We start from the raw sequence: 20,058 nt of genomic DNA, 5'->3' as shown, positions 1-20,058 counted from the left end.
TACCTGTATTTCTACCATCTGGAAACCTGTTTGCTGCAAATTACAATTTCAGATCTTATCCTATATTTGTTCATTAGCTCGGTAAAAACATAATAGGATTTTCAGGGAAAGCTGTGTTGTGGCAACACATGAAGGAGGTGACTAGAGAATGGGATCCCAGCCAGGCTGGTTCCCAGTTTGCTGTCTTGCATAGCATTTGCTTTGCCATGGCCATCCTTGCTTTACCACCACTGGTCTGCAGATTCCCAAGTTCTCTTTCTTGAGATCTTTCTTGAAGGATGCCTCAGCTGCCAAGTCAGGTGTCTGCCTGCCTGAGTGCATGGGTACAGCCATATTCTATTTGCTCCACAGATTACACTGTCGTCTTCCCATTGCAGCTCAAACTGGAGGGTTCTCCAGCTGCAGAATGTGTTCATTCTTTCCGCGTATCAGCTTGTTAATTTACCTTTCCAACTCAGAAGTAAAGTGATAAAATCATTAAATAGTGCAAACATTCATCTTCTATAATAAATATTTAATAATTAAATATTTATTTTAAATTACCATATGTATACTATTATTATTAAACCATTAATGTTTAGAATAATAATATAATAAAATTAGGATATGATGTTATTGAAAAGAGGCCCCAAGTATACACTAACATTATGAAGGCCTCTTCTTGGAGACAGAAAACATAATCCATGAGTAGGTAGATGAGCCATAATGCCCAAAACCAGTTCCTCAAGTTGCTAATCTTTGTCATCTACCATCACTTTCATTTTCTACAGGGAAATGCATTCTGGTTTCTAGCATGTTTTTGTAATATGCCCTTTAAAGCCACCAGGATTTGCAGTTGCCAAGATGCATTGATTAGCGTTATCTAAATAGGCTCCAACCCATTGATAACCTGTGCTAAACCTTCTCGTAACTTGACAGACAATTTTAAACCTATTGAAACGGGTAGTCCTTGCAAAGCAGTACAGGTTGGCAAAGTGAGATTAGACTTATGTTCTGTTGCATTTCATCAGACACCAAACAGATTAATTTATGTTTTGGTTAAGAGCAGCCCCCTTCATCACATTTTTATGGGATCCAGTTTCCTTCCAGAGAGGAAAAAAAAAGGCTGAAAAGGCAAAATATCTTCTGGATAGGGTGATTTGAATCACTTAAAGATCTGAAATGGAATCACATCGTCCCACAAAAGCAGAGTAATATTAGTCATAGACTGTGGCAGATGTCTGTTAGTCACCATTAAATTAGGAGAGTTTACCCACTCTGTTCAATTAGTGCAAACAGGAAGTAGATCAGGTCCCAATTAGCTGTAGCAAAAGGAGGCTTTCAGAAGTCAAATTTTGATCATAAAAGGGGGCAATACTGAAAATGTGTGAGGGAGCAGTGAAGAAGAGTGACAGTCTATTTTCATTAACAAAAATAATTGTTAATCTCAAAAATACCTTCTGTTTGACATCTGCCCCCACCATGGGAGATATTTTCTTTTTCCAAGCAAAGGGTGAATGTTCAGCCATCACAAAATAAGTGGGTTTTGATCTTGAGGGTAATTGAACAGCTGCAGCAGTGAATGAAATGTACAAACACTTCCCAGCTCTCAGGATTTGGCCCATCAAGTGGTCCTTTCAGGGCATGGAACTGGCTGCTGGCTCAGCACACTCGGAATTTCTATTCTGAGATGCACCACTGAAAGCTACCAATTCCAGAAGCTGAGGTCTCTAAATAGCTTGTAATGTTGTTAGAAATAGGATATTTAAAAGACATCTGGAAAAAAAATGTTTGTGATCTTCTGTCAGAAATGGCTTATTTGCATGCCAGTTTTTCTCCAGATTTGCAGTTGCGATTCAAAAGAGGAACATTTCCAAAGAGTGTTGTCAAGATAAAAATCAGATTTTTTGGTACTGCAAGATGGAGAAAATTATTAATTGAAATGCATTTTTAGAAGTTCCCTCCAAGTGACGCTGAAAATAATTTTACAAAACCAAAAGAAATAATGCAAATTGGCTTTTGTGTCAGATTTATGTTCTCCCTTCGGCATTTGTGTAGCTTAGTTTGGTGAATGACTGTCACTTTCATTCAGATGGGCATGCCCTGGCAAACTCCCTTGTTTCTTCATCGTTCGGCGACCTTGTTGTGTGTTGGGTTGATTAGATTTCAAAAGAAGCCTAACATTTTGTTTAAAACGCCTGTTCCAGCTGACTTAAGAAAATGTGAGAACATTGTTATATGATGGAATCCTACTCTGACCCCTTTTTTTTTTGCAGGGAAACTATGTAGTCTGAGAGGCATTAAAGCAGTGCTGGTGACCAGATGCAGCAACCTCAAGCTGGAAGGCCACTCTTCCATGTGTGCCGTGTCACTGCTACATGGTGGATCACTGAATGGATCGCCATTGCAGAGAGCTGCCAGCAATGCCTCAGGTACTGCATTGTCTTCTTCCTGACAGTACCAACCTAGAGGTTAAATCCAACATATGAGCTAGAAAGCCACTCTTTCTTGTTGTATCTCAGTCGTCCCATGGTGGGGAGCTACTTCCTGCTCACTGAGGCTTCACGGCAGAGCAGTCCATTTCTCAGATCTTGGAACATCTCCTAGTGGCTTTGCTTGGGAGTTGCTCTTCTTGAATAATCAGAGACTACTTGTAGAGATCAATTCTGTCTTTGTACTTATTATTGTACTTTGTCACCGTCAAACACTCAAGTTGTAGTTTGTCTGGAGATTTACCATGGTTTTTCCATCAGGGCATTGTCCAGCTATCAGAAATCTACAAAAATCAGGCAGAGCACATTGGCCTGGATTGAAATAGGCACCTTTTATGTCATCAGGGTATCAGCCTTCCCCATTGTTTTCTCCAAAAAGGGACAAAGAAAACACAACTTTTTTCATTTTCTTTTTTATATATATGCAAAAAAAGTCCTGCTAGGAGACCACTTTTTTCCTGAGATTGTTTTTTTTGGCAAAGCTGTGTATTCTTAAAGCAGCAGAATCTTCATGGAAATTCAGCTATGGCTATAAATCTGTCAGTGCTTCATGTGTCATGTCCTAGTTGCTTAATTTCATGAAGTAGATGAAAAACCACAGTGGGTAAAGGCTTTACTAAATTTTGGAGGGAATTTTACTAAATTTTGGAGGGACATTGATATTTGTCTGGTACCTAATTATTACTCCTTCAAAGTTACTCTGTAACATGGAGTCTAGTATAAAAGAAAGAGAAAGAAGAGAAACACTTCTGAATGCCAGTTGAGTTATTGAAGCTTAAGATAGGTATTACACAAAATATTCCGTCTGCTCGCTGTCAAACTGTTCATTTGTGCACTGCAGTGTCTGCTTAACTTTTCCTCACCTGGGCCACCTGCCTTTTCAAAGTGTTTTATGTATAAGATAAGTCCCTAGAGGAGATTGCACAAACAACCTGAGGAAATATGGTGTTATTCTCCTGATTTATACCACAGCTTCATTTTCCTTCATCTTCTCCATTTTGCACAGCTATTGTCTGGGAAATCTGCTGTCATGGATGAGAGCTTCCTTTGCTGACTGTAGGCTGAGGACACACTGGTTCCCTGCATTTCCTTTACACACAGCCCTGAATTATTTTGTCTCCCATTTGGCCCACCTGTCTCATCCAGACCAGTATGGGTTTTTGCCACTAATTCAACTAAGCACAGGCTCATGGACTTAATCTTCCTTGTAAGGTTTCCCTGGTAGGATATTTGATTTTAGGAGTCTTTCCTCGTGGTGGCTTGCTCTTTCTGTTTTGTTTTGTTGGAGTTATTTTTAAATCCTCTTCCCCCTGCCATGCTCAAAATATAGAAAAATATTACCAATCAATATCACTCCCTGGTGTGTTTGTGGAGCAATGAGGAATCATGAACTGACTGACTTAGATGACACGAAAATATCTTGTAAGTTTTTGGATTTATAGTAATTACCCTTAAAAAAAAATATTGCATGGCGTGATTTCCCCTCTGGTCATCCTTATTAGTGGGTTGCTACAATTGCAGTGGGAACATTCTCTTCTGACTGTGATTCCTTACCCATTAAAGAGGGGAAATCACGTTGCTCTGTAAACTCAGCCTTCCTTCTCAAGCTGTACTGTGCTTACAGGCATGGTCTGAATAGCCATTGAAACACAAAGGAATGTCCCTGGGTAACTCTGTACCTGTCATTCCTGGGGCTCCATTTTCCTATGTAACCCAGGTCATTGCCTTCTAGAAAGAAGGCAAAATCGGGTCCATAATTTTGTCCCATCCTCAGTTACTGCTACTAGGTGTCTGACAATTGTCTTCTCCGGGAAAACTTCCCATCCACTTTGGCATCCTGGATATCTTCAACCACTTCAGCACCTACTAACAAGGTGATACCTCGGGAACACACTGACAGTATTATACCCCTCTCCCAAAGACAATTAGTCTTAGCAGTACTTAAAGACTGGTATGTAAATTACATTACTCTGGAGTCTTAAACTTCTTTGTAAAGTAGGTATTTGCTGCAGGCAGCTGCAGTACAAGTCAAACCAATTTATTAAATGTAGATTAATAATTTGATACAATTATTTTCCAAGGACACTTACTAGGGTTATTTTTGAATGTTCAGTAATTTTGTAGCCCCAAATATATTGTATGATGAAAGTAGCTGGATTTATACTTTTTAGCCATCTTTGTTTAATTTCAACTCCTCTTTTTCCAAGCAGAGACTCTACAAAGATGAGCAGAGGTCAAATCATCAGCTGTTGGCTGTAACACTGTCCCCTTTCTTCTAGTTCAGCAAGCTCAAATCCCATAAATCTCCTTGATCTTGAAATACACAAAAGCACACTGAAAGCTAAAAGAAAAACTTGAGCATTTAGCTGTCTTGGAAATGTACTTCCAAATATATATTCTGCAAGATTTATCTTACAAAGCTTGTTAAACAGATGTGTTCAGTACTGGGCACCTTTTGTCCGGTTGTTTAAGTAAAGAGACATTGGTTCCACTGAGAAAAAATAATAAGTAAAGACTATGGACAAAATAGCTGACTGTATATATGTACTTCTTTAGGAATAAGGGCATGTATATTAATTTCTGTAACTGTGGAAAATCACAGAATCACAGAATAGTTAGGGTTAGAAGGCACCTCTGGAGATCATCCGGTCCCACCCCTCTGTCAAGGCAGGGTCACCTTGAGCAGGTGACACAGGAACACTTCCAGGTGGGTTTTGAATGTCTCCAGAGACAGAGACTCCACAAGCTCTCTGGGCAGCCTGTTCCATTGCTCTGCCACCCTCAATGTGAAGAAGTTCTTCCTCATGTTGAGGTGAAACTTCTTGAGTTTTAGTTTATGGCCATTGCTCCTCACCCTGTCGCAGGGCACCACTGAAAAGAGTCTGGCACCAATGTATTCATATATTAAGGAAAATCTGCCTACTTCTTCATCACATAAACATATTTATAATTTGCCACATCAATGAATGGTTGCTTGTTCATGAGGATACATGTTTGCAACAGGTACTGAGATCAATCAATAGGTTAGGCCAGATAATCTGGGGTGGTAAGAGTGATTCAATAATATTCAGTCCTATTAGCCTTATCTGGCCATAAAATATGTACTGAGCATGTTGGAGAAGCCTCCATTTGTCAGTGCTCTCCTCTGCCTTGTGCACAGAATGGGAAGCAGCACAAAAATGCAGGCTCACCAGGCTCGCAGCCTGGATCCCGTGAGACCTTGACAAGATCCACTTTATCTGTTCCCCTTTTCCTTTCACAAAGGCTCTGCCACATTCTTGCAGAAAGACACTTCAGACACAGCAGAGAGCCAGCTGCTGGCTGGATGGTTTGTTCCAGCAGTGGCAGCTGGCTCGGAGTGGCTAGATGTACGCCCATGACGTTAATTAAGAGATCAGTGCTGTCACTGGGTGATGGGTGTGTCAGGCTGCTTGACAGAGAGTGCCAGGTGCCACGCTCAGTTGCCACATGATTGTCCTGTCACCAGATAGATGTTGGGCCATATTTTTGCACCCTCCATCAGAAGCATCCCTCTCTGGCATGAGCATGGAGCCTCCTTTCCATGAAAGCTCTTCTGATCAGGATTTCAGAAATCTCCATCATTGTCATACCTGTTCTGCATTAACTCAGAAGCAAAACTCATTCTCTTGATCAATGCTGAATGCAGAGGGCACCCATCCATCTCTTATTTCTTTCTCCTATTTTTGTTTTCATATTGATCTCTGCTGCTACAAGAAAGCGAGATGTAGGCATGATATTATGAAGCTGGAAGATACAGTCACATTTCTTCATCCCTGGAGGCATTCTTACCAGTGTGCAAATGTTAAAAAATGATGAAACCTTCAGAAAACCAGTTGATGTTTCAGTTCAGGTCATGACATATACACTAAAAGTATAAGTCTTACCATGATGTGTTTTCAGGACAAATCAGTACCCAGGAATTCCTATAAAGAGGTGAAGGATGGGGAGGATTGCAGTAGGAATAGTGGCCTGTAGGAGGGGAAGAGGAGAAGAAAAGGAGTCCCAGCAAGAGGGAAGGAAAGAAAATAAGAATGATAATGTTTAGGAATTTTCACAAACAAATGTAACTATATCTTTCTGTCTGATGGTCTTAGTAGGCTTTATTTCGAATCACTTTTCTAATTCCTTTTTGAGCAAACTTGTACTTTCAGCTTTCTCAACACCCTTTGCAGCATGCTGTGGCAATGAATTCCACAAGTTAAAAACAGCTTGTGAAGTATTTCCTTTTTTTTAACCTGTCACCTGATCATTTCATTTGATGTCCCTCAGTCCTGTGAGATGTACTGAGAGACATTTGATGTCTCTCAGTACTGTGAAAAACAGTCAATAATTATTCCTCATTCATCTTCTCTGTGGCAATCATAAATTTATATATTTTAAAAATATTATTTTATGTAATTTTGTATTTGTTCTAGTTTCACTGTATCCTTTTAAACACTGATTTATCAAAACTCCTTGCAGTTTTCTAGGTGTGTGTGCATTGCAGACTTTGGCAAAGACTTACTGATGTTTTCTATTTCCTACTCCTTTCTTACTAGTTTTTAGCCTTCTGCTTTCCTATTTCATGGATGCTGAATAGCGAACTGATGTTTTCTGGAATTAGTCAGAAAAATAATCAGTTTCTCTTTCATGGATAATAGTTGCTGATTAGAGCATAATGAGGTGGAGAACTTCAGAACTGAGGTGCTTTAATCTCATGCAAAAACAGAGACAAAAATATGGAAAAGGCCACGAGGGTGCATACATTCATAGGAAAATATGCAATGCAGACTTTCTCTTCCCCAGCTCCTCTTCAGAAAGAACAGGTAGCTGTATGAGAGGAAGCTACAGAGAACCAAGTTGCAGTGAGAGGTAAGAGATGACCAAGATGTGGACCATACAGCCTCTCTTTTCACATTTGGATCAAGCAGACATTATCAGTGAGGAATAACAGCATTTATTGTAATTCTTGATGAGGACAGAAAATAATCGAAATGCCACCATTGTGAAAATGGTGGCATTTCAGTCAAGACAGGAGGAGATGGAAAGGTGAGAGAAGAAATGATGTAGCTATTCAGCATGCAACTACACCAGGGACCAGTTATCAGAGGGGCCCAGGTGCAGCCTAAGAAGATGGGGGAAGCACGGGGCGAATGTCAGCAGCTGGCAGGATAAACAGGCTCATTCTGATTACTGCACTGCTGCCTGTATTGAGCACACAGTACCACTAACAACAAATACAAAACTAGAAGACAAGTCCCCAGTTTCCTTTCTGTTATTTTTTAAGTTGGGAAAAGATTAAAATAATTATTGTGATTAAAAATTTCCCTGTGTTTGTTGACAGCAAGGTTATTTACATGTAATATACGAATTTATAGCCATTGTTGCCTTAAGAGGCTTCCAGCAGCTCTGTCTTAGAATATTTCATGTGAAAATTCATGTGCTCCAAGCATTATTACCCGTTCTTGCCCTTATGGGATTATGATGCACACATTTGCTTTATGCAATCTGAACAGTTTAATCTTTTCAGTCCCTTAGAAGGAGATGACCGTTGGTCAAAGAGATATTTATATTTTCCTGTTCACCCCAAGAATGTCTAAATTCACCTGTTTTAGCCTGATTATATTACTAAAAATGTTACTAGACAGAATGAAAGCTAGGTGGTTTCTCCCTTTTTAGTGATAAATCTTATTTTCCTCATTTATTATTTTTAATTAAATTATTGATTTAGTTTCGGTTAGTTACTCTTGGTTACTTTGAGCTCTAAGGAAAAAAAATAAATCTTGAAAGCCTGAAGAAAAAGGAACAGTTCTATGAAAATAAATGTCTTTTTTCCCTCCCCACCCCAGATATCTTCGCCTTAAAAGAATTGTTTAGTATAATGTGGCAGTTTCCAGAACAGTTTCAAGTCAGTGAATTACAAAAGAAATATTTGGCAAATGTGATAAATGTACTCATTAGTGGACTTAAAAGGCGTATTCAAAGCAGACTTAAATGGAGGAAGGGAGCCAGCATCGAAGAAAATAAGAGCATCTTTGGTTTATCCTGTCCTCTTATATAAACAGGTCACAGTGGAAAGAAGCAGCTTCTTCCAAACAAAAGCAAACACCACAGTGTTTTCCAGAAAAATGCAGAATTACAGCAGGTTTCTCCAGGGTTTGGAGAGTGTCTGATTTGTCCCAATACTTCATTGGACATCTTGCAGAGAGATAATGAATGGCCCTCACAGTCCCCTGGTGGTGTCCTCTGGGCACCAGAGACAGAAAATTTTAGAAGAGGGAAACCTATTGTGTCTTGCTGGCAATTTTCCCCCTTTCCTCTGGTGAGAACAACAAAGACAACTCAGTGGATCTTGTCCCTAAGCAGTGAGAAGCACTAGTCTGCTCTGCTGCAGCAGGACATGCTCGGGCCTCAGCAGAGCTCCATGCAGGACAGCTGGACTGGGCTGCTGTGTGCTCAGCCCTGACAGTCCTAGGCAGCACAGTCTACCCGAGGCAGATGTTTGGTACAGGCTAAAGCATCCAGCAAACCTGAGTTTTCCTGCTTCCCATGTATATACATCTGTGTTGGATGAGTCTGATCTGGTAACCCAGCTAGCTTCCATATTTAACAGGTGTTGTAGACAAACTTTTTGATACCTTGGAGCACTAGTCACATGCACACTATTACAAATGGCAGTGAAACAGCAGAAAAAGTCTGCCTCCAATTCCCCCAGCGCCTGAGGTCAGACTCTCTCTGTGTCCAGATCAAGAGGCTGTTATGCTTGCAGAAGCTCCCCTCTACAGGCAGAGACTCTGGAGAAATTATGAAGTCTCCTGGGCCTCCATGAATTGGAGTGCAGAAAATAAAATGATAGGGAAAATCTAAAGTTCAATGCTTTCTTTTCCTTAAGACAGCTCTGTTTCCACTTCACTTGTTATTTGAATCATTCCTTGACTACTTTTAAAATCACCTCTTGCACAGCAACCTCATCTCATATTCTGATTTCAGTCATCTTCTAAGTCAACTAAAAGCTAGTGGCTGCTCTTTCAGGAACTCACAACCCTAATTGCTGTCCCTGCTAGTGTGGAGTTGGCCTTTTTTTCCACATGGATACACTTGCAAATCACAGCACACTTACATAAAATAGTTATTATCTTCAAAAGACATGATCCCTCAAGAAGTCATGTCAAAGACTTAGTCAGTGTAAGAAATCACATCATCCTGAATTGCTCTTCAGGGTGGCAAAAGTTTCTTCTAGGCCAACCCAGCAAAAAATGTCAAATCAGACATGGGTTGTATTAATTTTATTTGGCAGTTCTCAGCAGAACATAAGGAGGTAGACCTCAGCTCTATATTTATTTTATTGGAAGGAATAGGAAGCTTGTCACAGATCAAAGTCTTCCAGCTGCACTCTTGGGAAGGCACCACTCCTTCTGCTGGGTCTGTGTAGCTGTAAGAGCACTGGGCATACAAGTAAGAATAAATAATATATAATAATTACTTGTGAGTACTTTCAGTATTCATCTGTTTGTACAGTATAAGCTGAACTTTCAATTGTCATCAGACAGTAAGTAGAGTGTTTTTTTTAAATGTCTGCTGGAAACGTGGCTGCAAAACCATCTATATACCCATTTTCCCTAAAAATGAGATTTCCCTCTCCATGTATTTCACAGAAATATGCCATTTTTTTCACATGTTCAATAGAGAACAGACTTAAATAGCTTGGGTTTGTCTTGTCTTGATAATTTAGTTTAGGTTGCATTGTTGTCATTCACATAATTCTGACTCATTAAAATATTAATAATATGTTATATTTATCAGTACATGTACTAAATATATTTGTATTTTATGTTTAGACTTTATTAAGTGTTTCACTAGAAGCAGAATACAGTATTTAACATATAAACTAATTTAAATTCAGAATTTTAGCTTTTATTATTTTAAGCAAATTTCATTTTTTGATACAAAATACAACCTCTTTTTGCAGCTTTTTACTACCCACCAAAATATATGGAAGACCAGGCCAATTTTTATCATGCATCCTTTCTGCAAATATTTGGAACTTTCTGAAAAACTGCTTCTTCCAAACTAAGTCTTTACATTTAGGACCCTCATCTTCTGAGGAGCCTCTGCCTGTGGCTGAGAGGCCCCATCTAGGCTAAAGCCACTTACAGTCACAAAAAGCGGCTAGTATTTATTTTTTATTTGTTCATTGCAAATCTCTTTGACTTGCATGTCTGTCATTCTGGAGATGGGGCTCAGATACATCTAATAATAAAGAGAAGTACAATCCCTTACACCTACAGTTGTCTGTTTCCCTCTCCAACATTGGTGATGTTTTCCACATTCCAAAAGTTATCATACACCACAGAATAAAATATTGAATTTCCAGTCCCCATGCCCCCTATACCATCTCTGTTAGTCCATTTATTTTTAAAATTATTTCCACTTCTATTCAATTTCAGATTTGAATACAACTAGAGCCTTTATTTCCTGTTCTTTTCTATGCTCATAACTGAAAATCAGAACTCACTTCTTTGTTCAACTCCAGGAATTCTGTAGCCTGAAAGAATGGAAATTAAACTGCAAAGAAGTTTCTGCATATGGTCACCTTATTTAACAGGGATTCAGCTTTTTAATGATCCATAGTGTGATTAGATAATTAAGGAGCAAGGAAAATGTGAAAGAGCAAACAACAAATGATAGAGACCAATTACCAAAATGAAAGAGACAAATGCACCCTAAGATGAATGATGCTCACTTAAAAATGGTATTTTATTGAATCAGGCAGAACTTGACCTATATTGGAAACAGAAGGAATTATAGTGATTATGTTGGGATAATGTCAGAAAGCAGCTAGGCTGCATTATTAAGCTTGGAAGAATCGGCTGCCACTATAAAATGCATCACTAAACAGACAAGGACAGTAACAAATTATCCAAAGGAAAGTGAGGGAGTAGAGAGGCCATTTTGTCACTGCACTGTCATTGTGCAGGCATTGATCATCCGTCTTGCTGAGGACAGTCCAGGGAGGTGGGGAATACCTGTACTCTCAGGACACCAGACCAAGCCTTGGCACAAGGACAGTGTGGAAGGATCGTATCTGATCCTATTGAAACCCAGGCAGCAGCTCAAAAATCAATGCAGGTAACAGGATACTGCAGCTGGATCAAGGTCCTTTGGGAAGAGGCAAGTCCTTTTCACCTGCAGGGATGGTCTTGTGTTGTGCTGTTTGCTGTCTTGCTGTTTCTAACAAAGCAAACAGTTGAATGCAGATGTTGTTTGTTAAACATGCTGAGAATACAAATATACAAATATACTCATAATACAAAATATACTTGCATAAGGTGCCAGGGTGAGAAGGGCAATTACAAATGAAGATCGTTTCAGTCTTGGTTATGTCTTTCTTACCCCTGCAATGCTAGTGGAGCTGCTCAGTTGTGACTAAAATTAGTTTTTAAGCTAAGGGAAATGAAAGTCGTAGCAGGAGCATATATGTCACTGTCATCTATGCTTGCCATATACGTGTCTGTATTTTAAAAGTTAGTATTCTCAGGACCAAGAGACGCTAAACCAATCAACAACAATGGAAGAACATGTCCCAGGCCACTTTTTGCTTCAGGAAGACAGATGCAAATTATGATAACTAGTTCATGGGGGATTTAATGTGCCAGTGTGCATGAGGGGGTGAAAGTGACCTGATGGTACCTTGGAACAGAAGATGTTGAACAACACAAACTTGTCCCCTAATTACCCAGATGAGGCTGCAGGTCAACATAAAAAATAACTTTGTTATTGATGGATCATATTTATTCAGTGAGAGATCTTCTGGAGGTACTACACAATATAAGCACAGATGCTAACATTTAATAGTAGAACTTGAGCTTGGTCTTGAGGCTTTCAACTGCAGAAATTTCCCTGGTGCTAATTTTTGCTGGAGGGCTGAGAACAGCCTATGGAATTCACACTGGAATTTTTAGACCTTTTTTGTGTTTTCATAACTACAGGCCCATTCCCTTCTGTTAGTGAGGCTCTCATGGGCTTGATGCACCATCTGTAATTTCCTCATGGTGCTGAACTTCAAGACATTCGTTTCTTTCACAACTTAATCAGGGTCTTTTGGAAAAAAAAAAGAAACAGTACAAATATTAGTCAGTGTTTTGAAATGAATTTATGTGCTAAATGTAGATATATTGACCCAGATTTTTTAGGAAAAACCAAGCAAATAAAAGAACTTAATTTATCTAGGGACCAAGAGGTGAAATCCTGGGGTTTGGTGGGCTTTGGGGGTTGCTTATTTACTTCTTTTGGCTTTTTAAGAAAGAAATTTTAAAAAGAAATTTAATTTGTGCCAATTTTTTGTTTCAAAACCTTTGAAATATTTCACCAATTTTCATAATTATATTACTCAAACCATGGGCAGTGTTTCAACATGGGGAAATTCTGTAAACATGATAGAAATATGCTGTGATTAGAAAAATAGTTTCATTGAAACTTTTTTATCACATTTGAAAATTTTTAAGGGTAAAAGTAAATGTCAGAACTGACACTTTCCTACAAAAAGTTTTATCTTGAATGAATCAGCCTTATTCCTTGAGAAATCAGCTTGCTGAAAATTACCTTCATGGTCCAAAGCTTCATTCAAAGCTGATGATTATGCATCACAGGTGTCATCCACCATGACTCTTTGATGCAAAATAGTTTTATCATCTTCAATAATGAGTAAATTTGGCCTGAGAACTCTTTAGGAGAGTTTACTTCCACGTAGTCCCTTACCTAAATACATATATTTTCATTGATAAAAAACTTTCTAAGGAACTCCATTATATGTTGCAAATTTATTTTTCTTACTTAATTCAAGCAAGCACAATTTGGATCAACTAATTTGATGGGGGAAGAGGTGTTGAAATCTGATTTCTCAATCTCATCCCAATTTGACTTTTTGATTGTAAACAAACAGAATTTCTTTGTCTCGCTGACTTCCTCAGCTGTATGTAATTCAAGAGAAATCAATTTAGAAATTAGATGCATTAATTACTCAGCAGTGGTAAGAAAAGGAGTTGCTTTTTTATAGTTGCTTGAGTCCAAATATCTGTCTTAAGTACTAAAGCATTAATTCCACTTGGAGGTGAATTATATCAGTTTTTAGAAAATGCCAGTAGTTTTCAGTGGAAACATTCCAATTCAAAAAAGCTGTTTTTTAATGATTTTAGGTTGATCCAAATCTGGACTGATCAGGCACTCAGCTCTGTGAAATGCTAGACATGAAGGTGATCCCTCTTTTGATGAAAAATGTCTCTGGGATCACAGCAGCATGCTGGAAGACAAATAGGAAGGAACCCCTCCTCCAGAGGAAAGGGAGGCAGTCAGGAATCACAACCAGAGCTGCTCCTTCCACTGACTCTGGCACGTTCAGGATCCAGAAACACAGAATGATTCTTCTGTTCTTTGGGTAAGTGCTGAGGTTAGTTTATGTGCATTTATTAAACATTTAGAGTTCTCCAGTGGAGGGACTGCTATAGTTCAATGTTCTATAAAATCTACAGACAAGGGTTGCTGCAAGGTAACATAATCTTCATCAGTGGCAGTATTTTAAGAAAAACAATTCATTAATATAAAGAGTCAAAATCAAGAAGAAGAATCCTTTAATTTTGCACGTCAGTGGGCTTTACACTTTACTAGTGTTTTGCTAGATAATATATCCGAAAGTGGAACATTTGAAACTCGCTAACCAGAACTTTGCCTGTGTTGACTTTTTTGTTCATCTCTTTGAAGGGGTACATGGCATATTGTAAAGTGTTAGGTCAAAGCTGTAATGGAAGCTGTAGTCTGTGATAGTCTCTAGTGCATTACTCAAAAATGTGTGGGAAAGTGAGTTGGCCATATCCTGTAAGCAAACACACCAGTGTTGTCCGTGGGTTACAGTGAAATTAGTTTGATCATTTGCAGATGTGGCCCTTTGTTTTGAATCACATGCTAGCCAGGAGAGTGAGCTCTGCACCTCTGCACACCTTTAACACTCCTTACCAACTGCTTTAGCTGGCCCCTGCCCTGTCTGTACTTGTTAAAGCGCCCGAGTCATTCAGTGTAGGGTAAGATGTCCTTCAGTCATTTTAAGATCAGAAATCTCTTCCTCCCTTCAAGATGCAATACAGAGGCAAAGCTGATTTCATCTCAGTTTGATGTCAGGCATATTTGACGTGTCTGTCAAGTGTACCTGTCCTATTTCATTACTTTGCTCCTTCAGCTTCTCCCTTAACTGTGCATGTTTAAGGAGAACAAGGAGGACAACTCAGTTCACTAGGTCTTATAAATTCTTTGCTTCTAAGCAATTTTGAGGACTGTAAGAAAACTGATCATGCTGAGCTATAGATCTACGTTTTTTTCATTTGAGGAACCAAGAAAAGATGTTCATACCAGAAACCTCTGAAACAAACCGCCCCTGGATCAACTGTTTGGTATCTGTCTGAAAAGACACTGATGCTGTGAATGGATGAAAGGCATTACAGCATGAGGTGCACACCAGGTGGATTTGTATTGCATAGCTTGGAGCTGTTTGTCAATAATTTCCTGCATGACAGAGATAGTGCTAGAAAATGTTAGGAATGGTATCATGTTTGGCACACAGAGGGAGCTTAGGCATTTTTGCTTCAAACGAGGATTCAGAGATCACTGTTGCTCCCCATCAGTCTGCCGACCTAGTATGATTATGCTCAGGTTCCGTTCAAGAGCTGATCCCAAGAACCACACCCCTCCTGTACCAGCCATGCACGGGCAATACAGCACATAACCTAACCCAGAGCCTGCTTCCTTTGGGAAACAGTAGCTTGGGAATGGCTGGCAGTATGGCTGTTTGTGGGTGGAGCTGTTTGTTAGTCCCAATGTCAGTGATGGTCGCAAAGTCTCCCCTGGAAGTTTGTTATTGAAAACTGGGCAAGGCACTTCCAAAAATGACACCAATTAATTGTGTTCCCAGGGGCACAGAGAAGGCTGGGTCCTGCAGTGAGTTCTGTGCCAGTGGCAGAGTAAGAGGCTCCTACAGAGTAAGAGGCCCTGCCAACAGGCTCTCAGCCAGCCTTGGGGACGGGCAGGGGCCTTTTCAGGCTGCTCTTGTAGCTCTCGGCCTTTTCCTCTCCAACTGCTTCACATGAATCAGACCCAGAGCATCAAACAGAGCAGCAGCTTTTTCCTTCCCAGCTAGATGATGACAGTTTCCACCCCTCAGTGGCCTCTATGGGGGCAGGAGCATACCTACATTTTTAACAGATAACAAGAAAAATGCCTGAGAAATATTCCATGAGAAGTGTTCAGAATATTTGTCTGCATATAGGGACCAAAATGATGACTGAGTTATGATTACCAAAATCTGGATGGTTTTTTTACCTTCTTACATGGCTAACTTTTGCTCCTAGTCCCTTGTATTCTTAGGAGATGTTGCTGCAGAAACATTAATACCAAAGCAAATGCTAGCTATAAATGTTGGACAATATCCCTGGGTGCAGCAACTAAGGCAGGGAGAAAGGGGCTTTTACAACCTTCACCCACTGTTTCCCTGGTGCTGAAGTGGCCATGGGTGTGCTCAGTCCCCCACATAATTCAGAGCAGCTGATGGGCTGCCCCACCTTTCCCCATCTTTGGATCATCCCTGTGGCATCACTCCTTCACTGACCAGCCCTGGCAGAGGCATCCTTTGCTGAGAGCCACCCCCTGGCCATCACAAGGGGAATGGCTTGGCTCCCTCCAGTCCGAAAGGCAAGACCCCAGCTCAGCTGCAGTGGCTGCAGCCCCCAGGATGCCATTATTGGCCTGTCTGTCATGCTGCTATTAGTGTGACTAAGAGGAACGATTCCAGCCAGTAAAAAGCATTTACAGAGGTCATTAATGAAAGGTTCTGGGTATTCTTAGAAAATTGCAGCATTACTGGGATGATTTGAAATATTTATTAACGTGGGGAATTATTTCAGTTTGCAGATTTCTCTCATTATCTTACATTTATTTTTTTTTAGCTTGTGCTACCAAGCGGCCTTGTGAGGAATCCAGCAGTGGTCTCTTCAATCATGGAAAGTGCTTTTAGAAAACATTATGGTAATACTCAGCTAAATGCTGTTTGTCCCCCCCAAAAAAGGAAAAATAACCATGAAGAAAATGAGAAAGTAGCACAGAGAGAAGAGTGTTCACTGCAGGAAACAGTCTTCTTCACTCCATCTGTGAATGTTTTTCAAATACAAGATCAAGATGGCTTTGAGCAACAAAATTCTGATGGTGAGCAGTCCCCAGGCTTGAAAATAAGTATGGGCTAGGCACACAAGAAGGCAAAATCATTGTTTTCATCGGGTTTCCTATTACTTGCCAGGGATGTTTCAAAAGAAAGCATGAAATCATAGTTAAGGAACTGTTATTTGGGGCAAATTTTGACCTTGTTTTCAAGATAAATATCTAATATTCGTTTGCAGTTCCTTTGTAGTTGCTGATGAGTGGATGTCACAACATTTGAATACTCTCTTTAGAGACAGTAAACTGATTTTCAAATGCTCTTCCTAACTACTTTATCTCACATCATTTGGAGTCATGACATCCTCTGTAGACACTAATGATGCCTGCCTACAACTGTAGGCTGGAAAAGTACAGAAGATATACAGAACCAAGTTAGAGGAGGGGTTTTCAATCTGTGTCTCATAGTCCATGTAGAATCTGACTCACAGAGGAGAACTGCTACCAGAAAAATCATCTTTGAGACTTACATACCCACTCACTCCTCCAGCTGAGCACTAGCTCACGCAAAGTGAATCTGAGCACTGATGGGTGAGCATTCGTGTTTAAATTGTTGTTGCAGCAGTGGAGAGGTTGTTAAAGTTACCTGATGAAAGGGAAAATGATTATAGCCTTCAAACTGGTGAGAAGAACATAGGTGATTGGCATAAACAGGCAAAAGAGCATTTGTCATTTGCGTACTATGCCCGGCAGAAATTGCTGCGTGGGTGTGTAGCTTTGCATACTCTTGTTGTGGTTGGCTTAAGCTAAGTCAATGATTCTGCTGAGATAAGTATACCTGAAATGAGAGAGGCAAATCAATGAAGGAAAAGGCAGGTATATAAACTCCAGAATGGAAATAAATCCCCAGTGTAATACCTCACAGTTACAATCTAGAAAGAAACTCGCAGTTAGTTTTGAACAGAATGTGACTTACACTGAAAAAAACATAAAAATGAAAGAATTTACTGCACAATAAAAACAATCAAAGGATTTTGATGTAATTGTTGTTTTTAGCAATCAACTTTATGATTGTTTACTTTTCCTCTATCTGAGAAAAGAAAGGGTGAGAGGGAGTGAAGAGAGATGTGAATAATTCTGTAAGCATGGACTTTAGAAATTTTCTCTTAAACCTGACACATTCATTCTTTTTGTCAATGGGGGAACTCATTGAAGAAGGAAATATATCTGGTAATAATAACAACAATAATATTTTAAAAAATTAAATTAAGGGACACAGAATCTAAAACATATATTGACCATTTGAATCATTAAGGGAACTCTAAGGGGCTCAAAGCCAGAGGAAAAATGTAGACTCAGGATTATACCATGCAAATCTGATACTACATGGCAGCTTCCCACTAGTGCAAGGAAAAGCATTTCATTATTGATAAGCAGAATGCATACTATGTTAGTAGCTGGAGTCAACAGAAGGACTTAATTAACATTCATGTTTACCATGCACATCCCAAAATTGGATCAAAACAAATAGCAAGTGACTTTAAAACCTTAATTTCAGGCACTGTTTACAAATCTGTATATGTGACTTATAAATGTTTTGCTCAGCCACCCCCTTCAGTTAGAGAAGGAACAAAGACAGCATTGATAAGATTTCTTCCCAAAGTTATGTGTAATTATCTACAGAGGTGCAGAAGTTTCACACTACTCTCTTGTTCATTTAACTAGGATTCCTCGTGTGACTAAGGGCTCCTTGGCAGGAAAAAACATTAATAAAACCTGCCCCTGAAAGATCTTCATGCTATTGACAGATGGATTTTATTCTTGCACAGCTTATTAAAAATATCAGATACATGAAACTGAAGCATGGTTGCCTAGATTCCATTAGATATATATGTAACATGATAAGTGCATGTCCCTTGAAGAATATCACTTTAGGAAGCAAATTTCTAGATAAATTATTCCTTTGTATAAATGCAAAATGTATATCTTCTTTTTTTGCTATCATTATTATTATTACTTTTCTTCTTGTTAATGAAAATGCTCTCCAGAGAGTTTCTTACTGAAGTATTCATAAGTATTCATGCACAAGGAAACTATTACACTTTTATCCTTTTTATTTTTTTAATTATACATTTTTGTGCTATTGTCCCACTGCAGACTTTTACAGGGTATGAGGAATTAGGGAGTTTTTTGATGCTAAAGAAATTAGTCATAGGGTTCCTTGCTTTCATATTAAAGGGAGAGCTGAGAGACACCACTGTGGAAAATGCAGAGTAAAAGTGAAGCTCACTGTAGGAACCCAAAATGCCGAGAATATTTCTCTGCCTGTTTTGAAGGGTTCTTACCCCCCTGAACAACACTATTTTAACCTCCAACCTTGGAAAAAACTGCCTACGATCAGACAAAAACTAGAAAGTACAGTGGTGTGAATTAGGTGATAGACTACTATGTAAGATTGTCACAGGGTGAAAAATTTAGAGGTTTTGGGCTTCTCTTTGTAGTAAATAGATGAGAGCAAAAAACATCAAAATGGAGGATTGTTGTTGTTCTCCAAACCTTCTTTTTCTTCTTCTACCACTCCATATTTTGCAGTAAAAGTAGTTTGGAATGATTGGATAGAGAATTCCGCAGTTCCTGCCTGTGATATTGAATAATTGGTAGGAAAGTGAAAATAATATATGTTTTTAGTAACCATTGGTTAAATTATCTTTAAAAGGCTGTGTAAATCTTGATAATTAGACTTTTCTCCTGCATTCTCTGCTCTGTGTTATGCCTGGGTCACACTAGTGACTCTGTTTCTCTGATAAGACTTAATAAACAACTATCTGGCAGCAGTGAAACTCCAGGAAAGTCTCTGTTTGTCTCTTGAACTCCTTGCAAGGACTTTTAAAACACCCTCTCCCATCAGGAGAGATTTGATTTATGGCACGGTTCAGTGTCAGCTCACCACTTCTTTCAGGGAGTTCTGGAAATGGGTTCTTATGCTTTCTTCGGCTGGAAATGTGAAAGGTTTCTCAGGTTTCTCCTTTCTTTGGTTAAAATTTCATTTTTATTCCTTGTGCCAAAAAAGATATTTCAAACCCGCTGTTTCTCTTGTCCTTCTGTTGTCCTATGGCCTTAGGAGGACCTTTCTCTGAGTGGTCTCTGGGAACAACACTCAGGTGTCTAAATGGAGTTCGACTGAAATTAATCTTAAAATGCCCACAACTTTCAAGGAAAAATGATGCCTTCCTCACCATTTTAAAATGCTACAGAAAGCACACCAACTCATCTGAAAAACTGTACATTTCCACCTCTTAAAGGGCTAGACAGCAACAACAAACATTCCCCCAAATGAATGTTTTCTGAAGCCCCAGACAGCGACAATGCTATTTTGAGGAAGTGTGAGCAGTTG

At 39.3% G+C, this 20,058-nt stretch overlaps 1 long non-coding RNA gene across 1 annotated transcript; it reads left to right on the top strand.

Annotated features, from left to right (window-relative positions):
• The first annotated feature begins 540 nt into the window (after positions 1-540).
• Positions 541-18,943, top strand: LOC121663203. The gene is made up of 3 exons (XR_006015561.1): positions 541-2,411; positions 13,667-13,905; positions 16,460-18,943. It is a non-coding gene; the product is annotated as an uncharacterized LOC121663203 (long non-coding RNA).
• The last annotated feature ends 1,115 nt before the right edge of the window (positions 18,944-20,058 follow it).

The sequence above is a fragment of the Corvus kubaryi genome, unplaced genomic scaffold (genome assembly GCF_017639235.1).
Source record: "Corvus kubaryi isolate FWS band 111438036 unplaced genomic scaffold, C.kubaryi_AGA036_p1.0 37266, whole genome shotgun sequence".
In the NCBI taxonomy this organism is placed as follows: Eukaryota; Metazoa; Chordata; class Aves; order Passeriformes; family Corvidae; genus Corvus; species Corvus kubaryi.
This window is presented reverse-complemented; position numbering and strand designations above follow the sequence as displayed.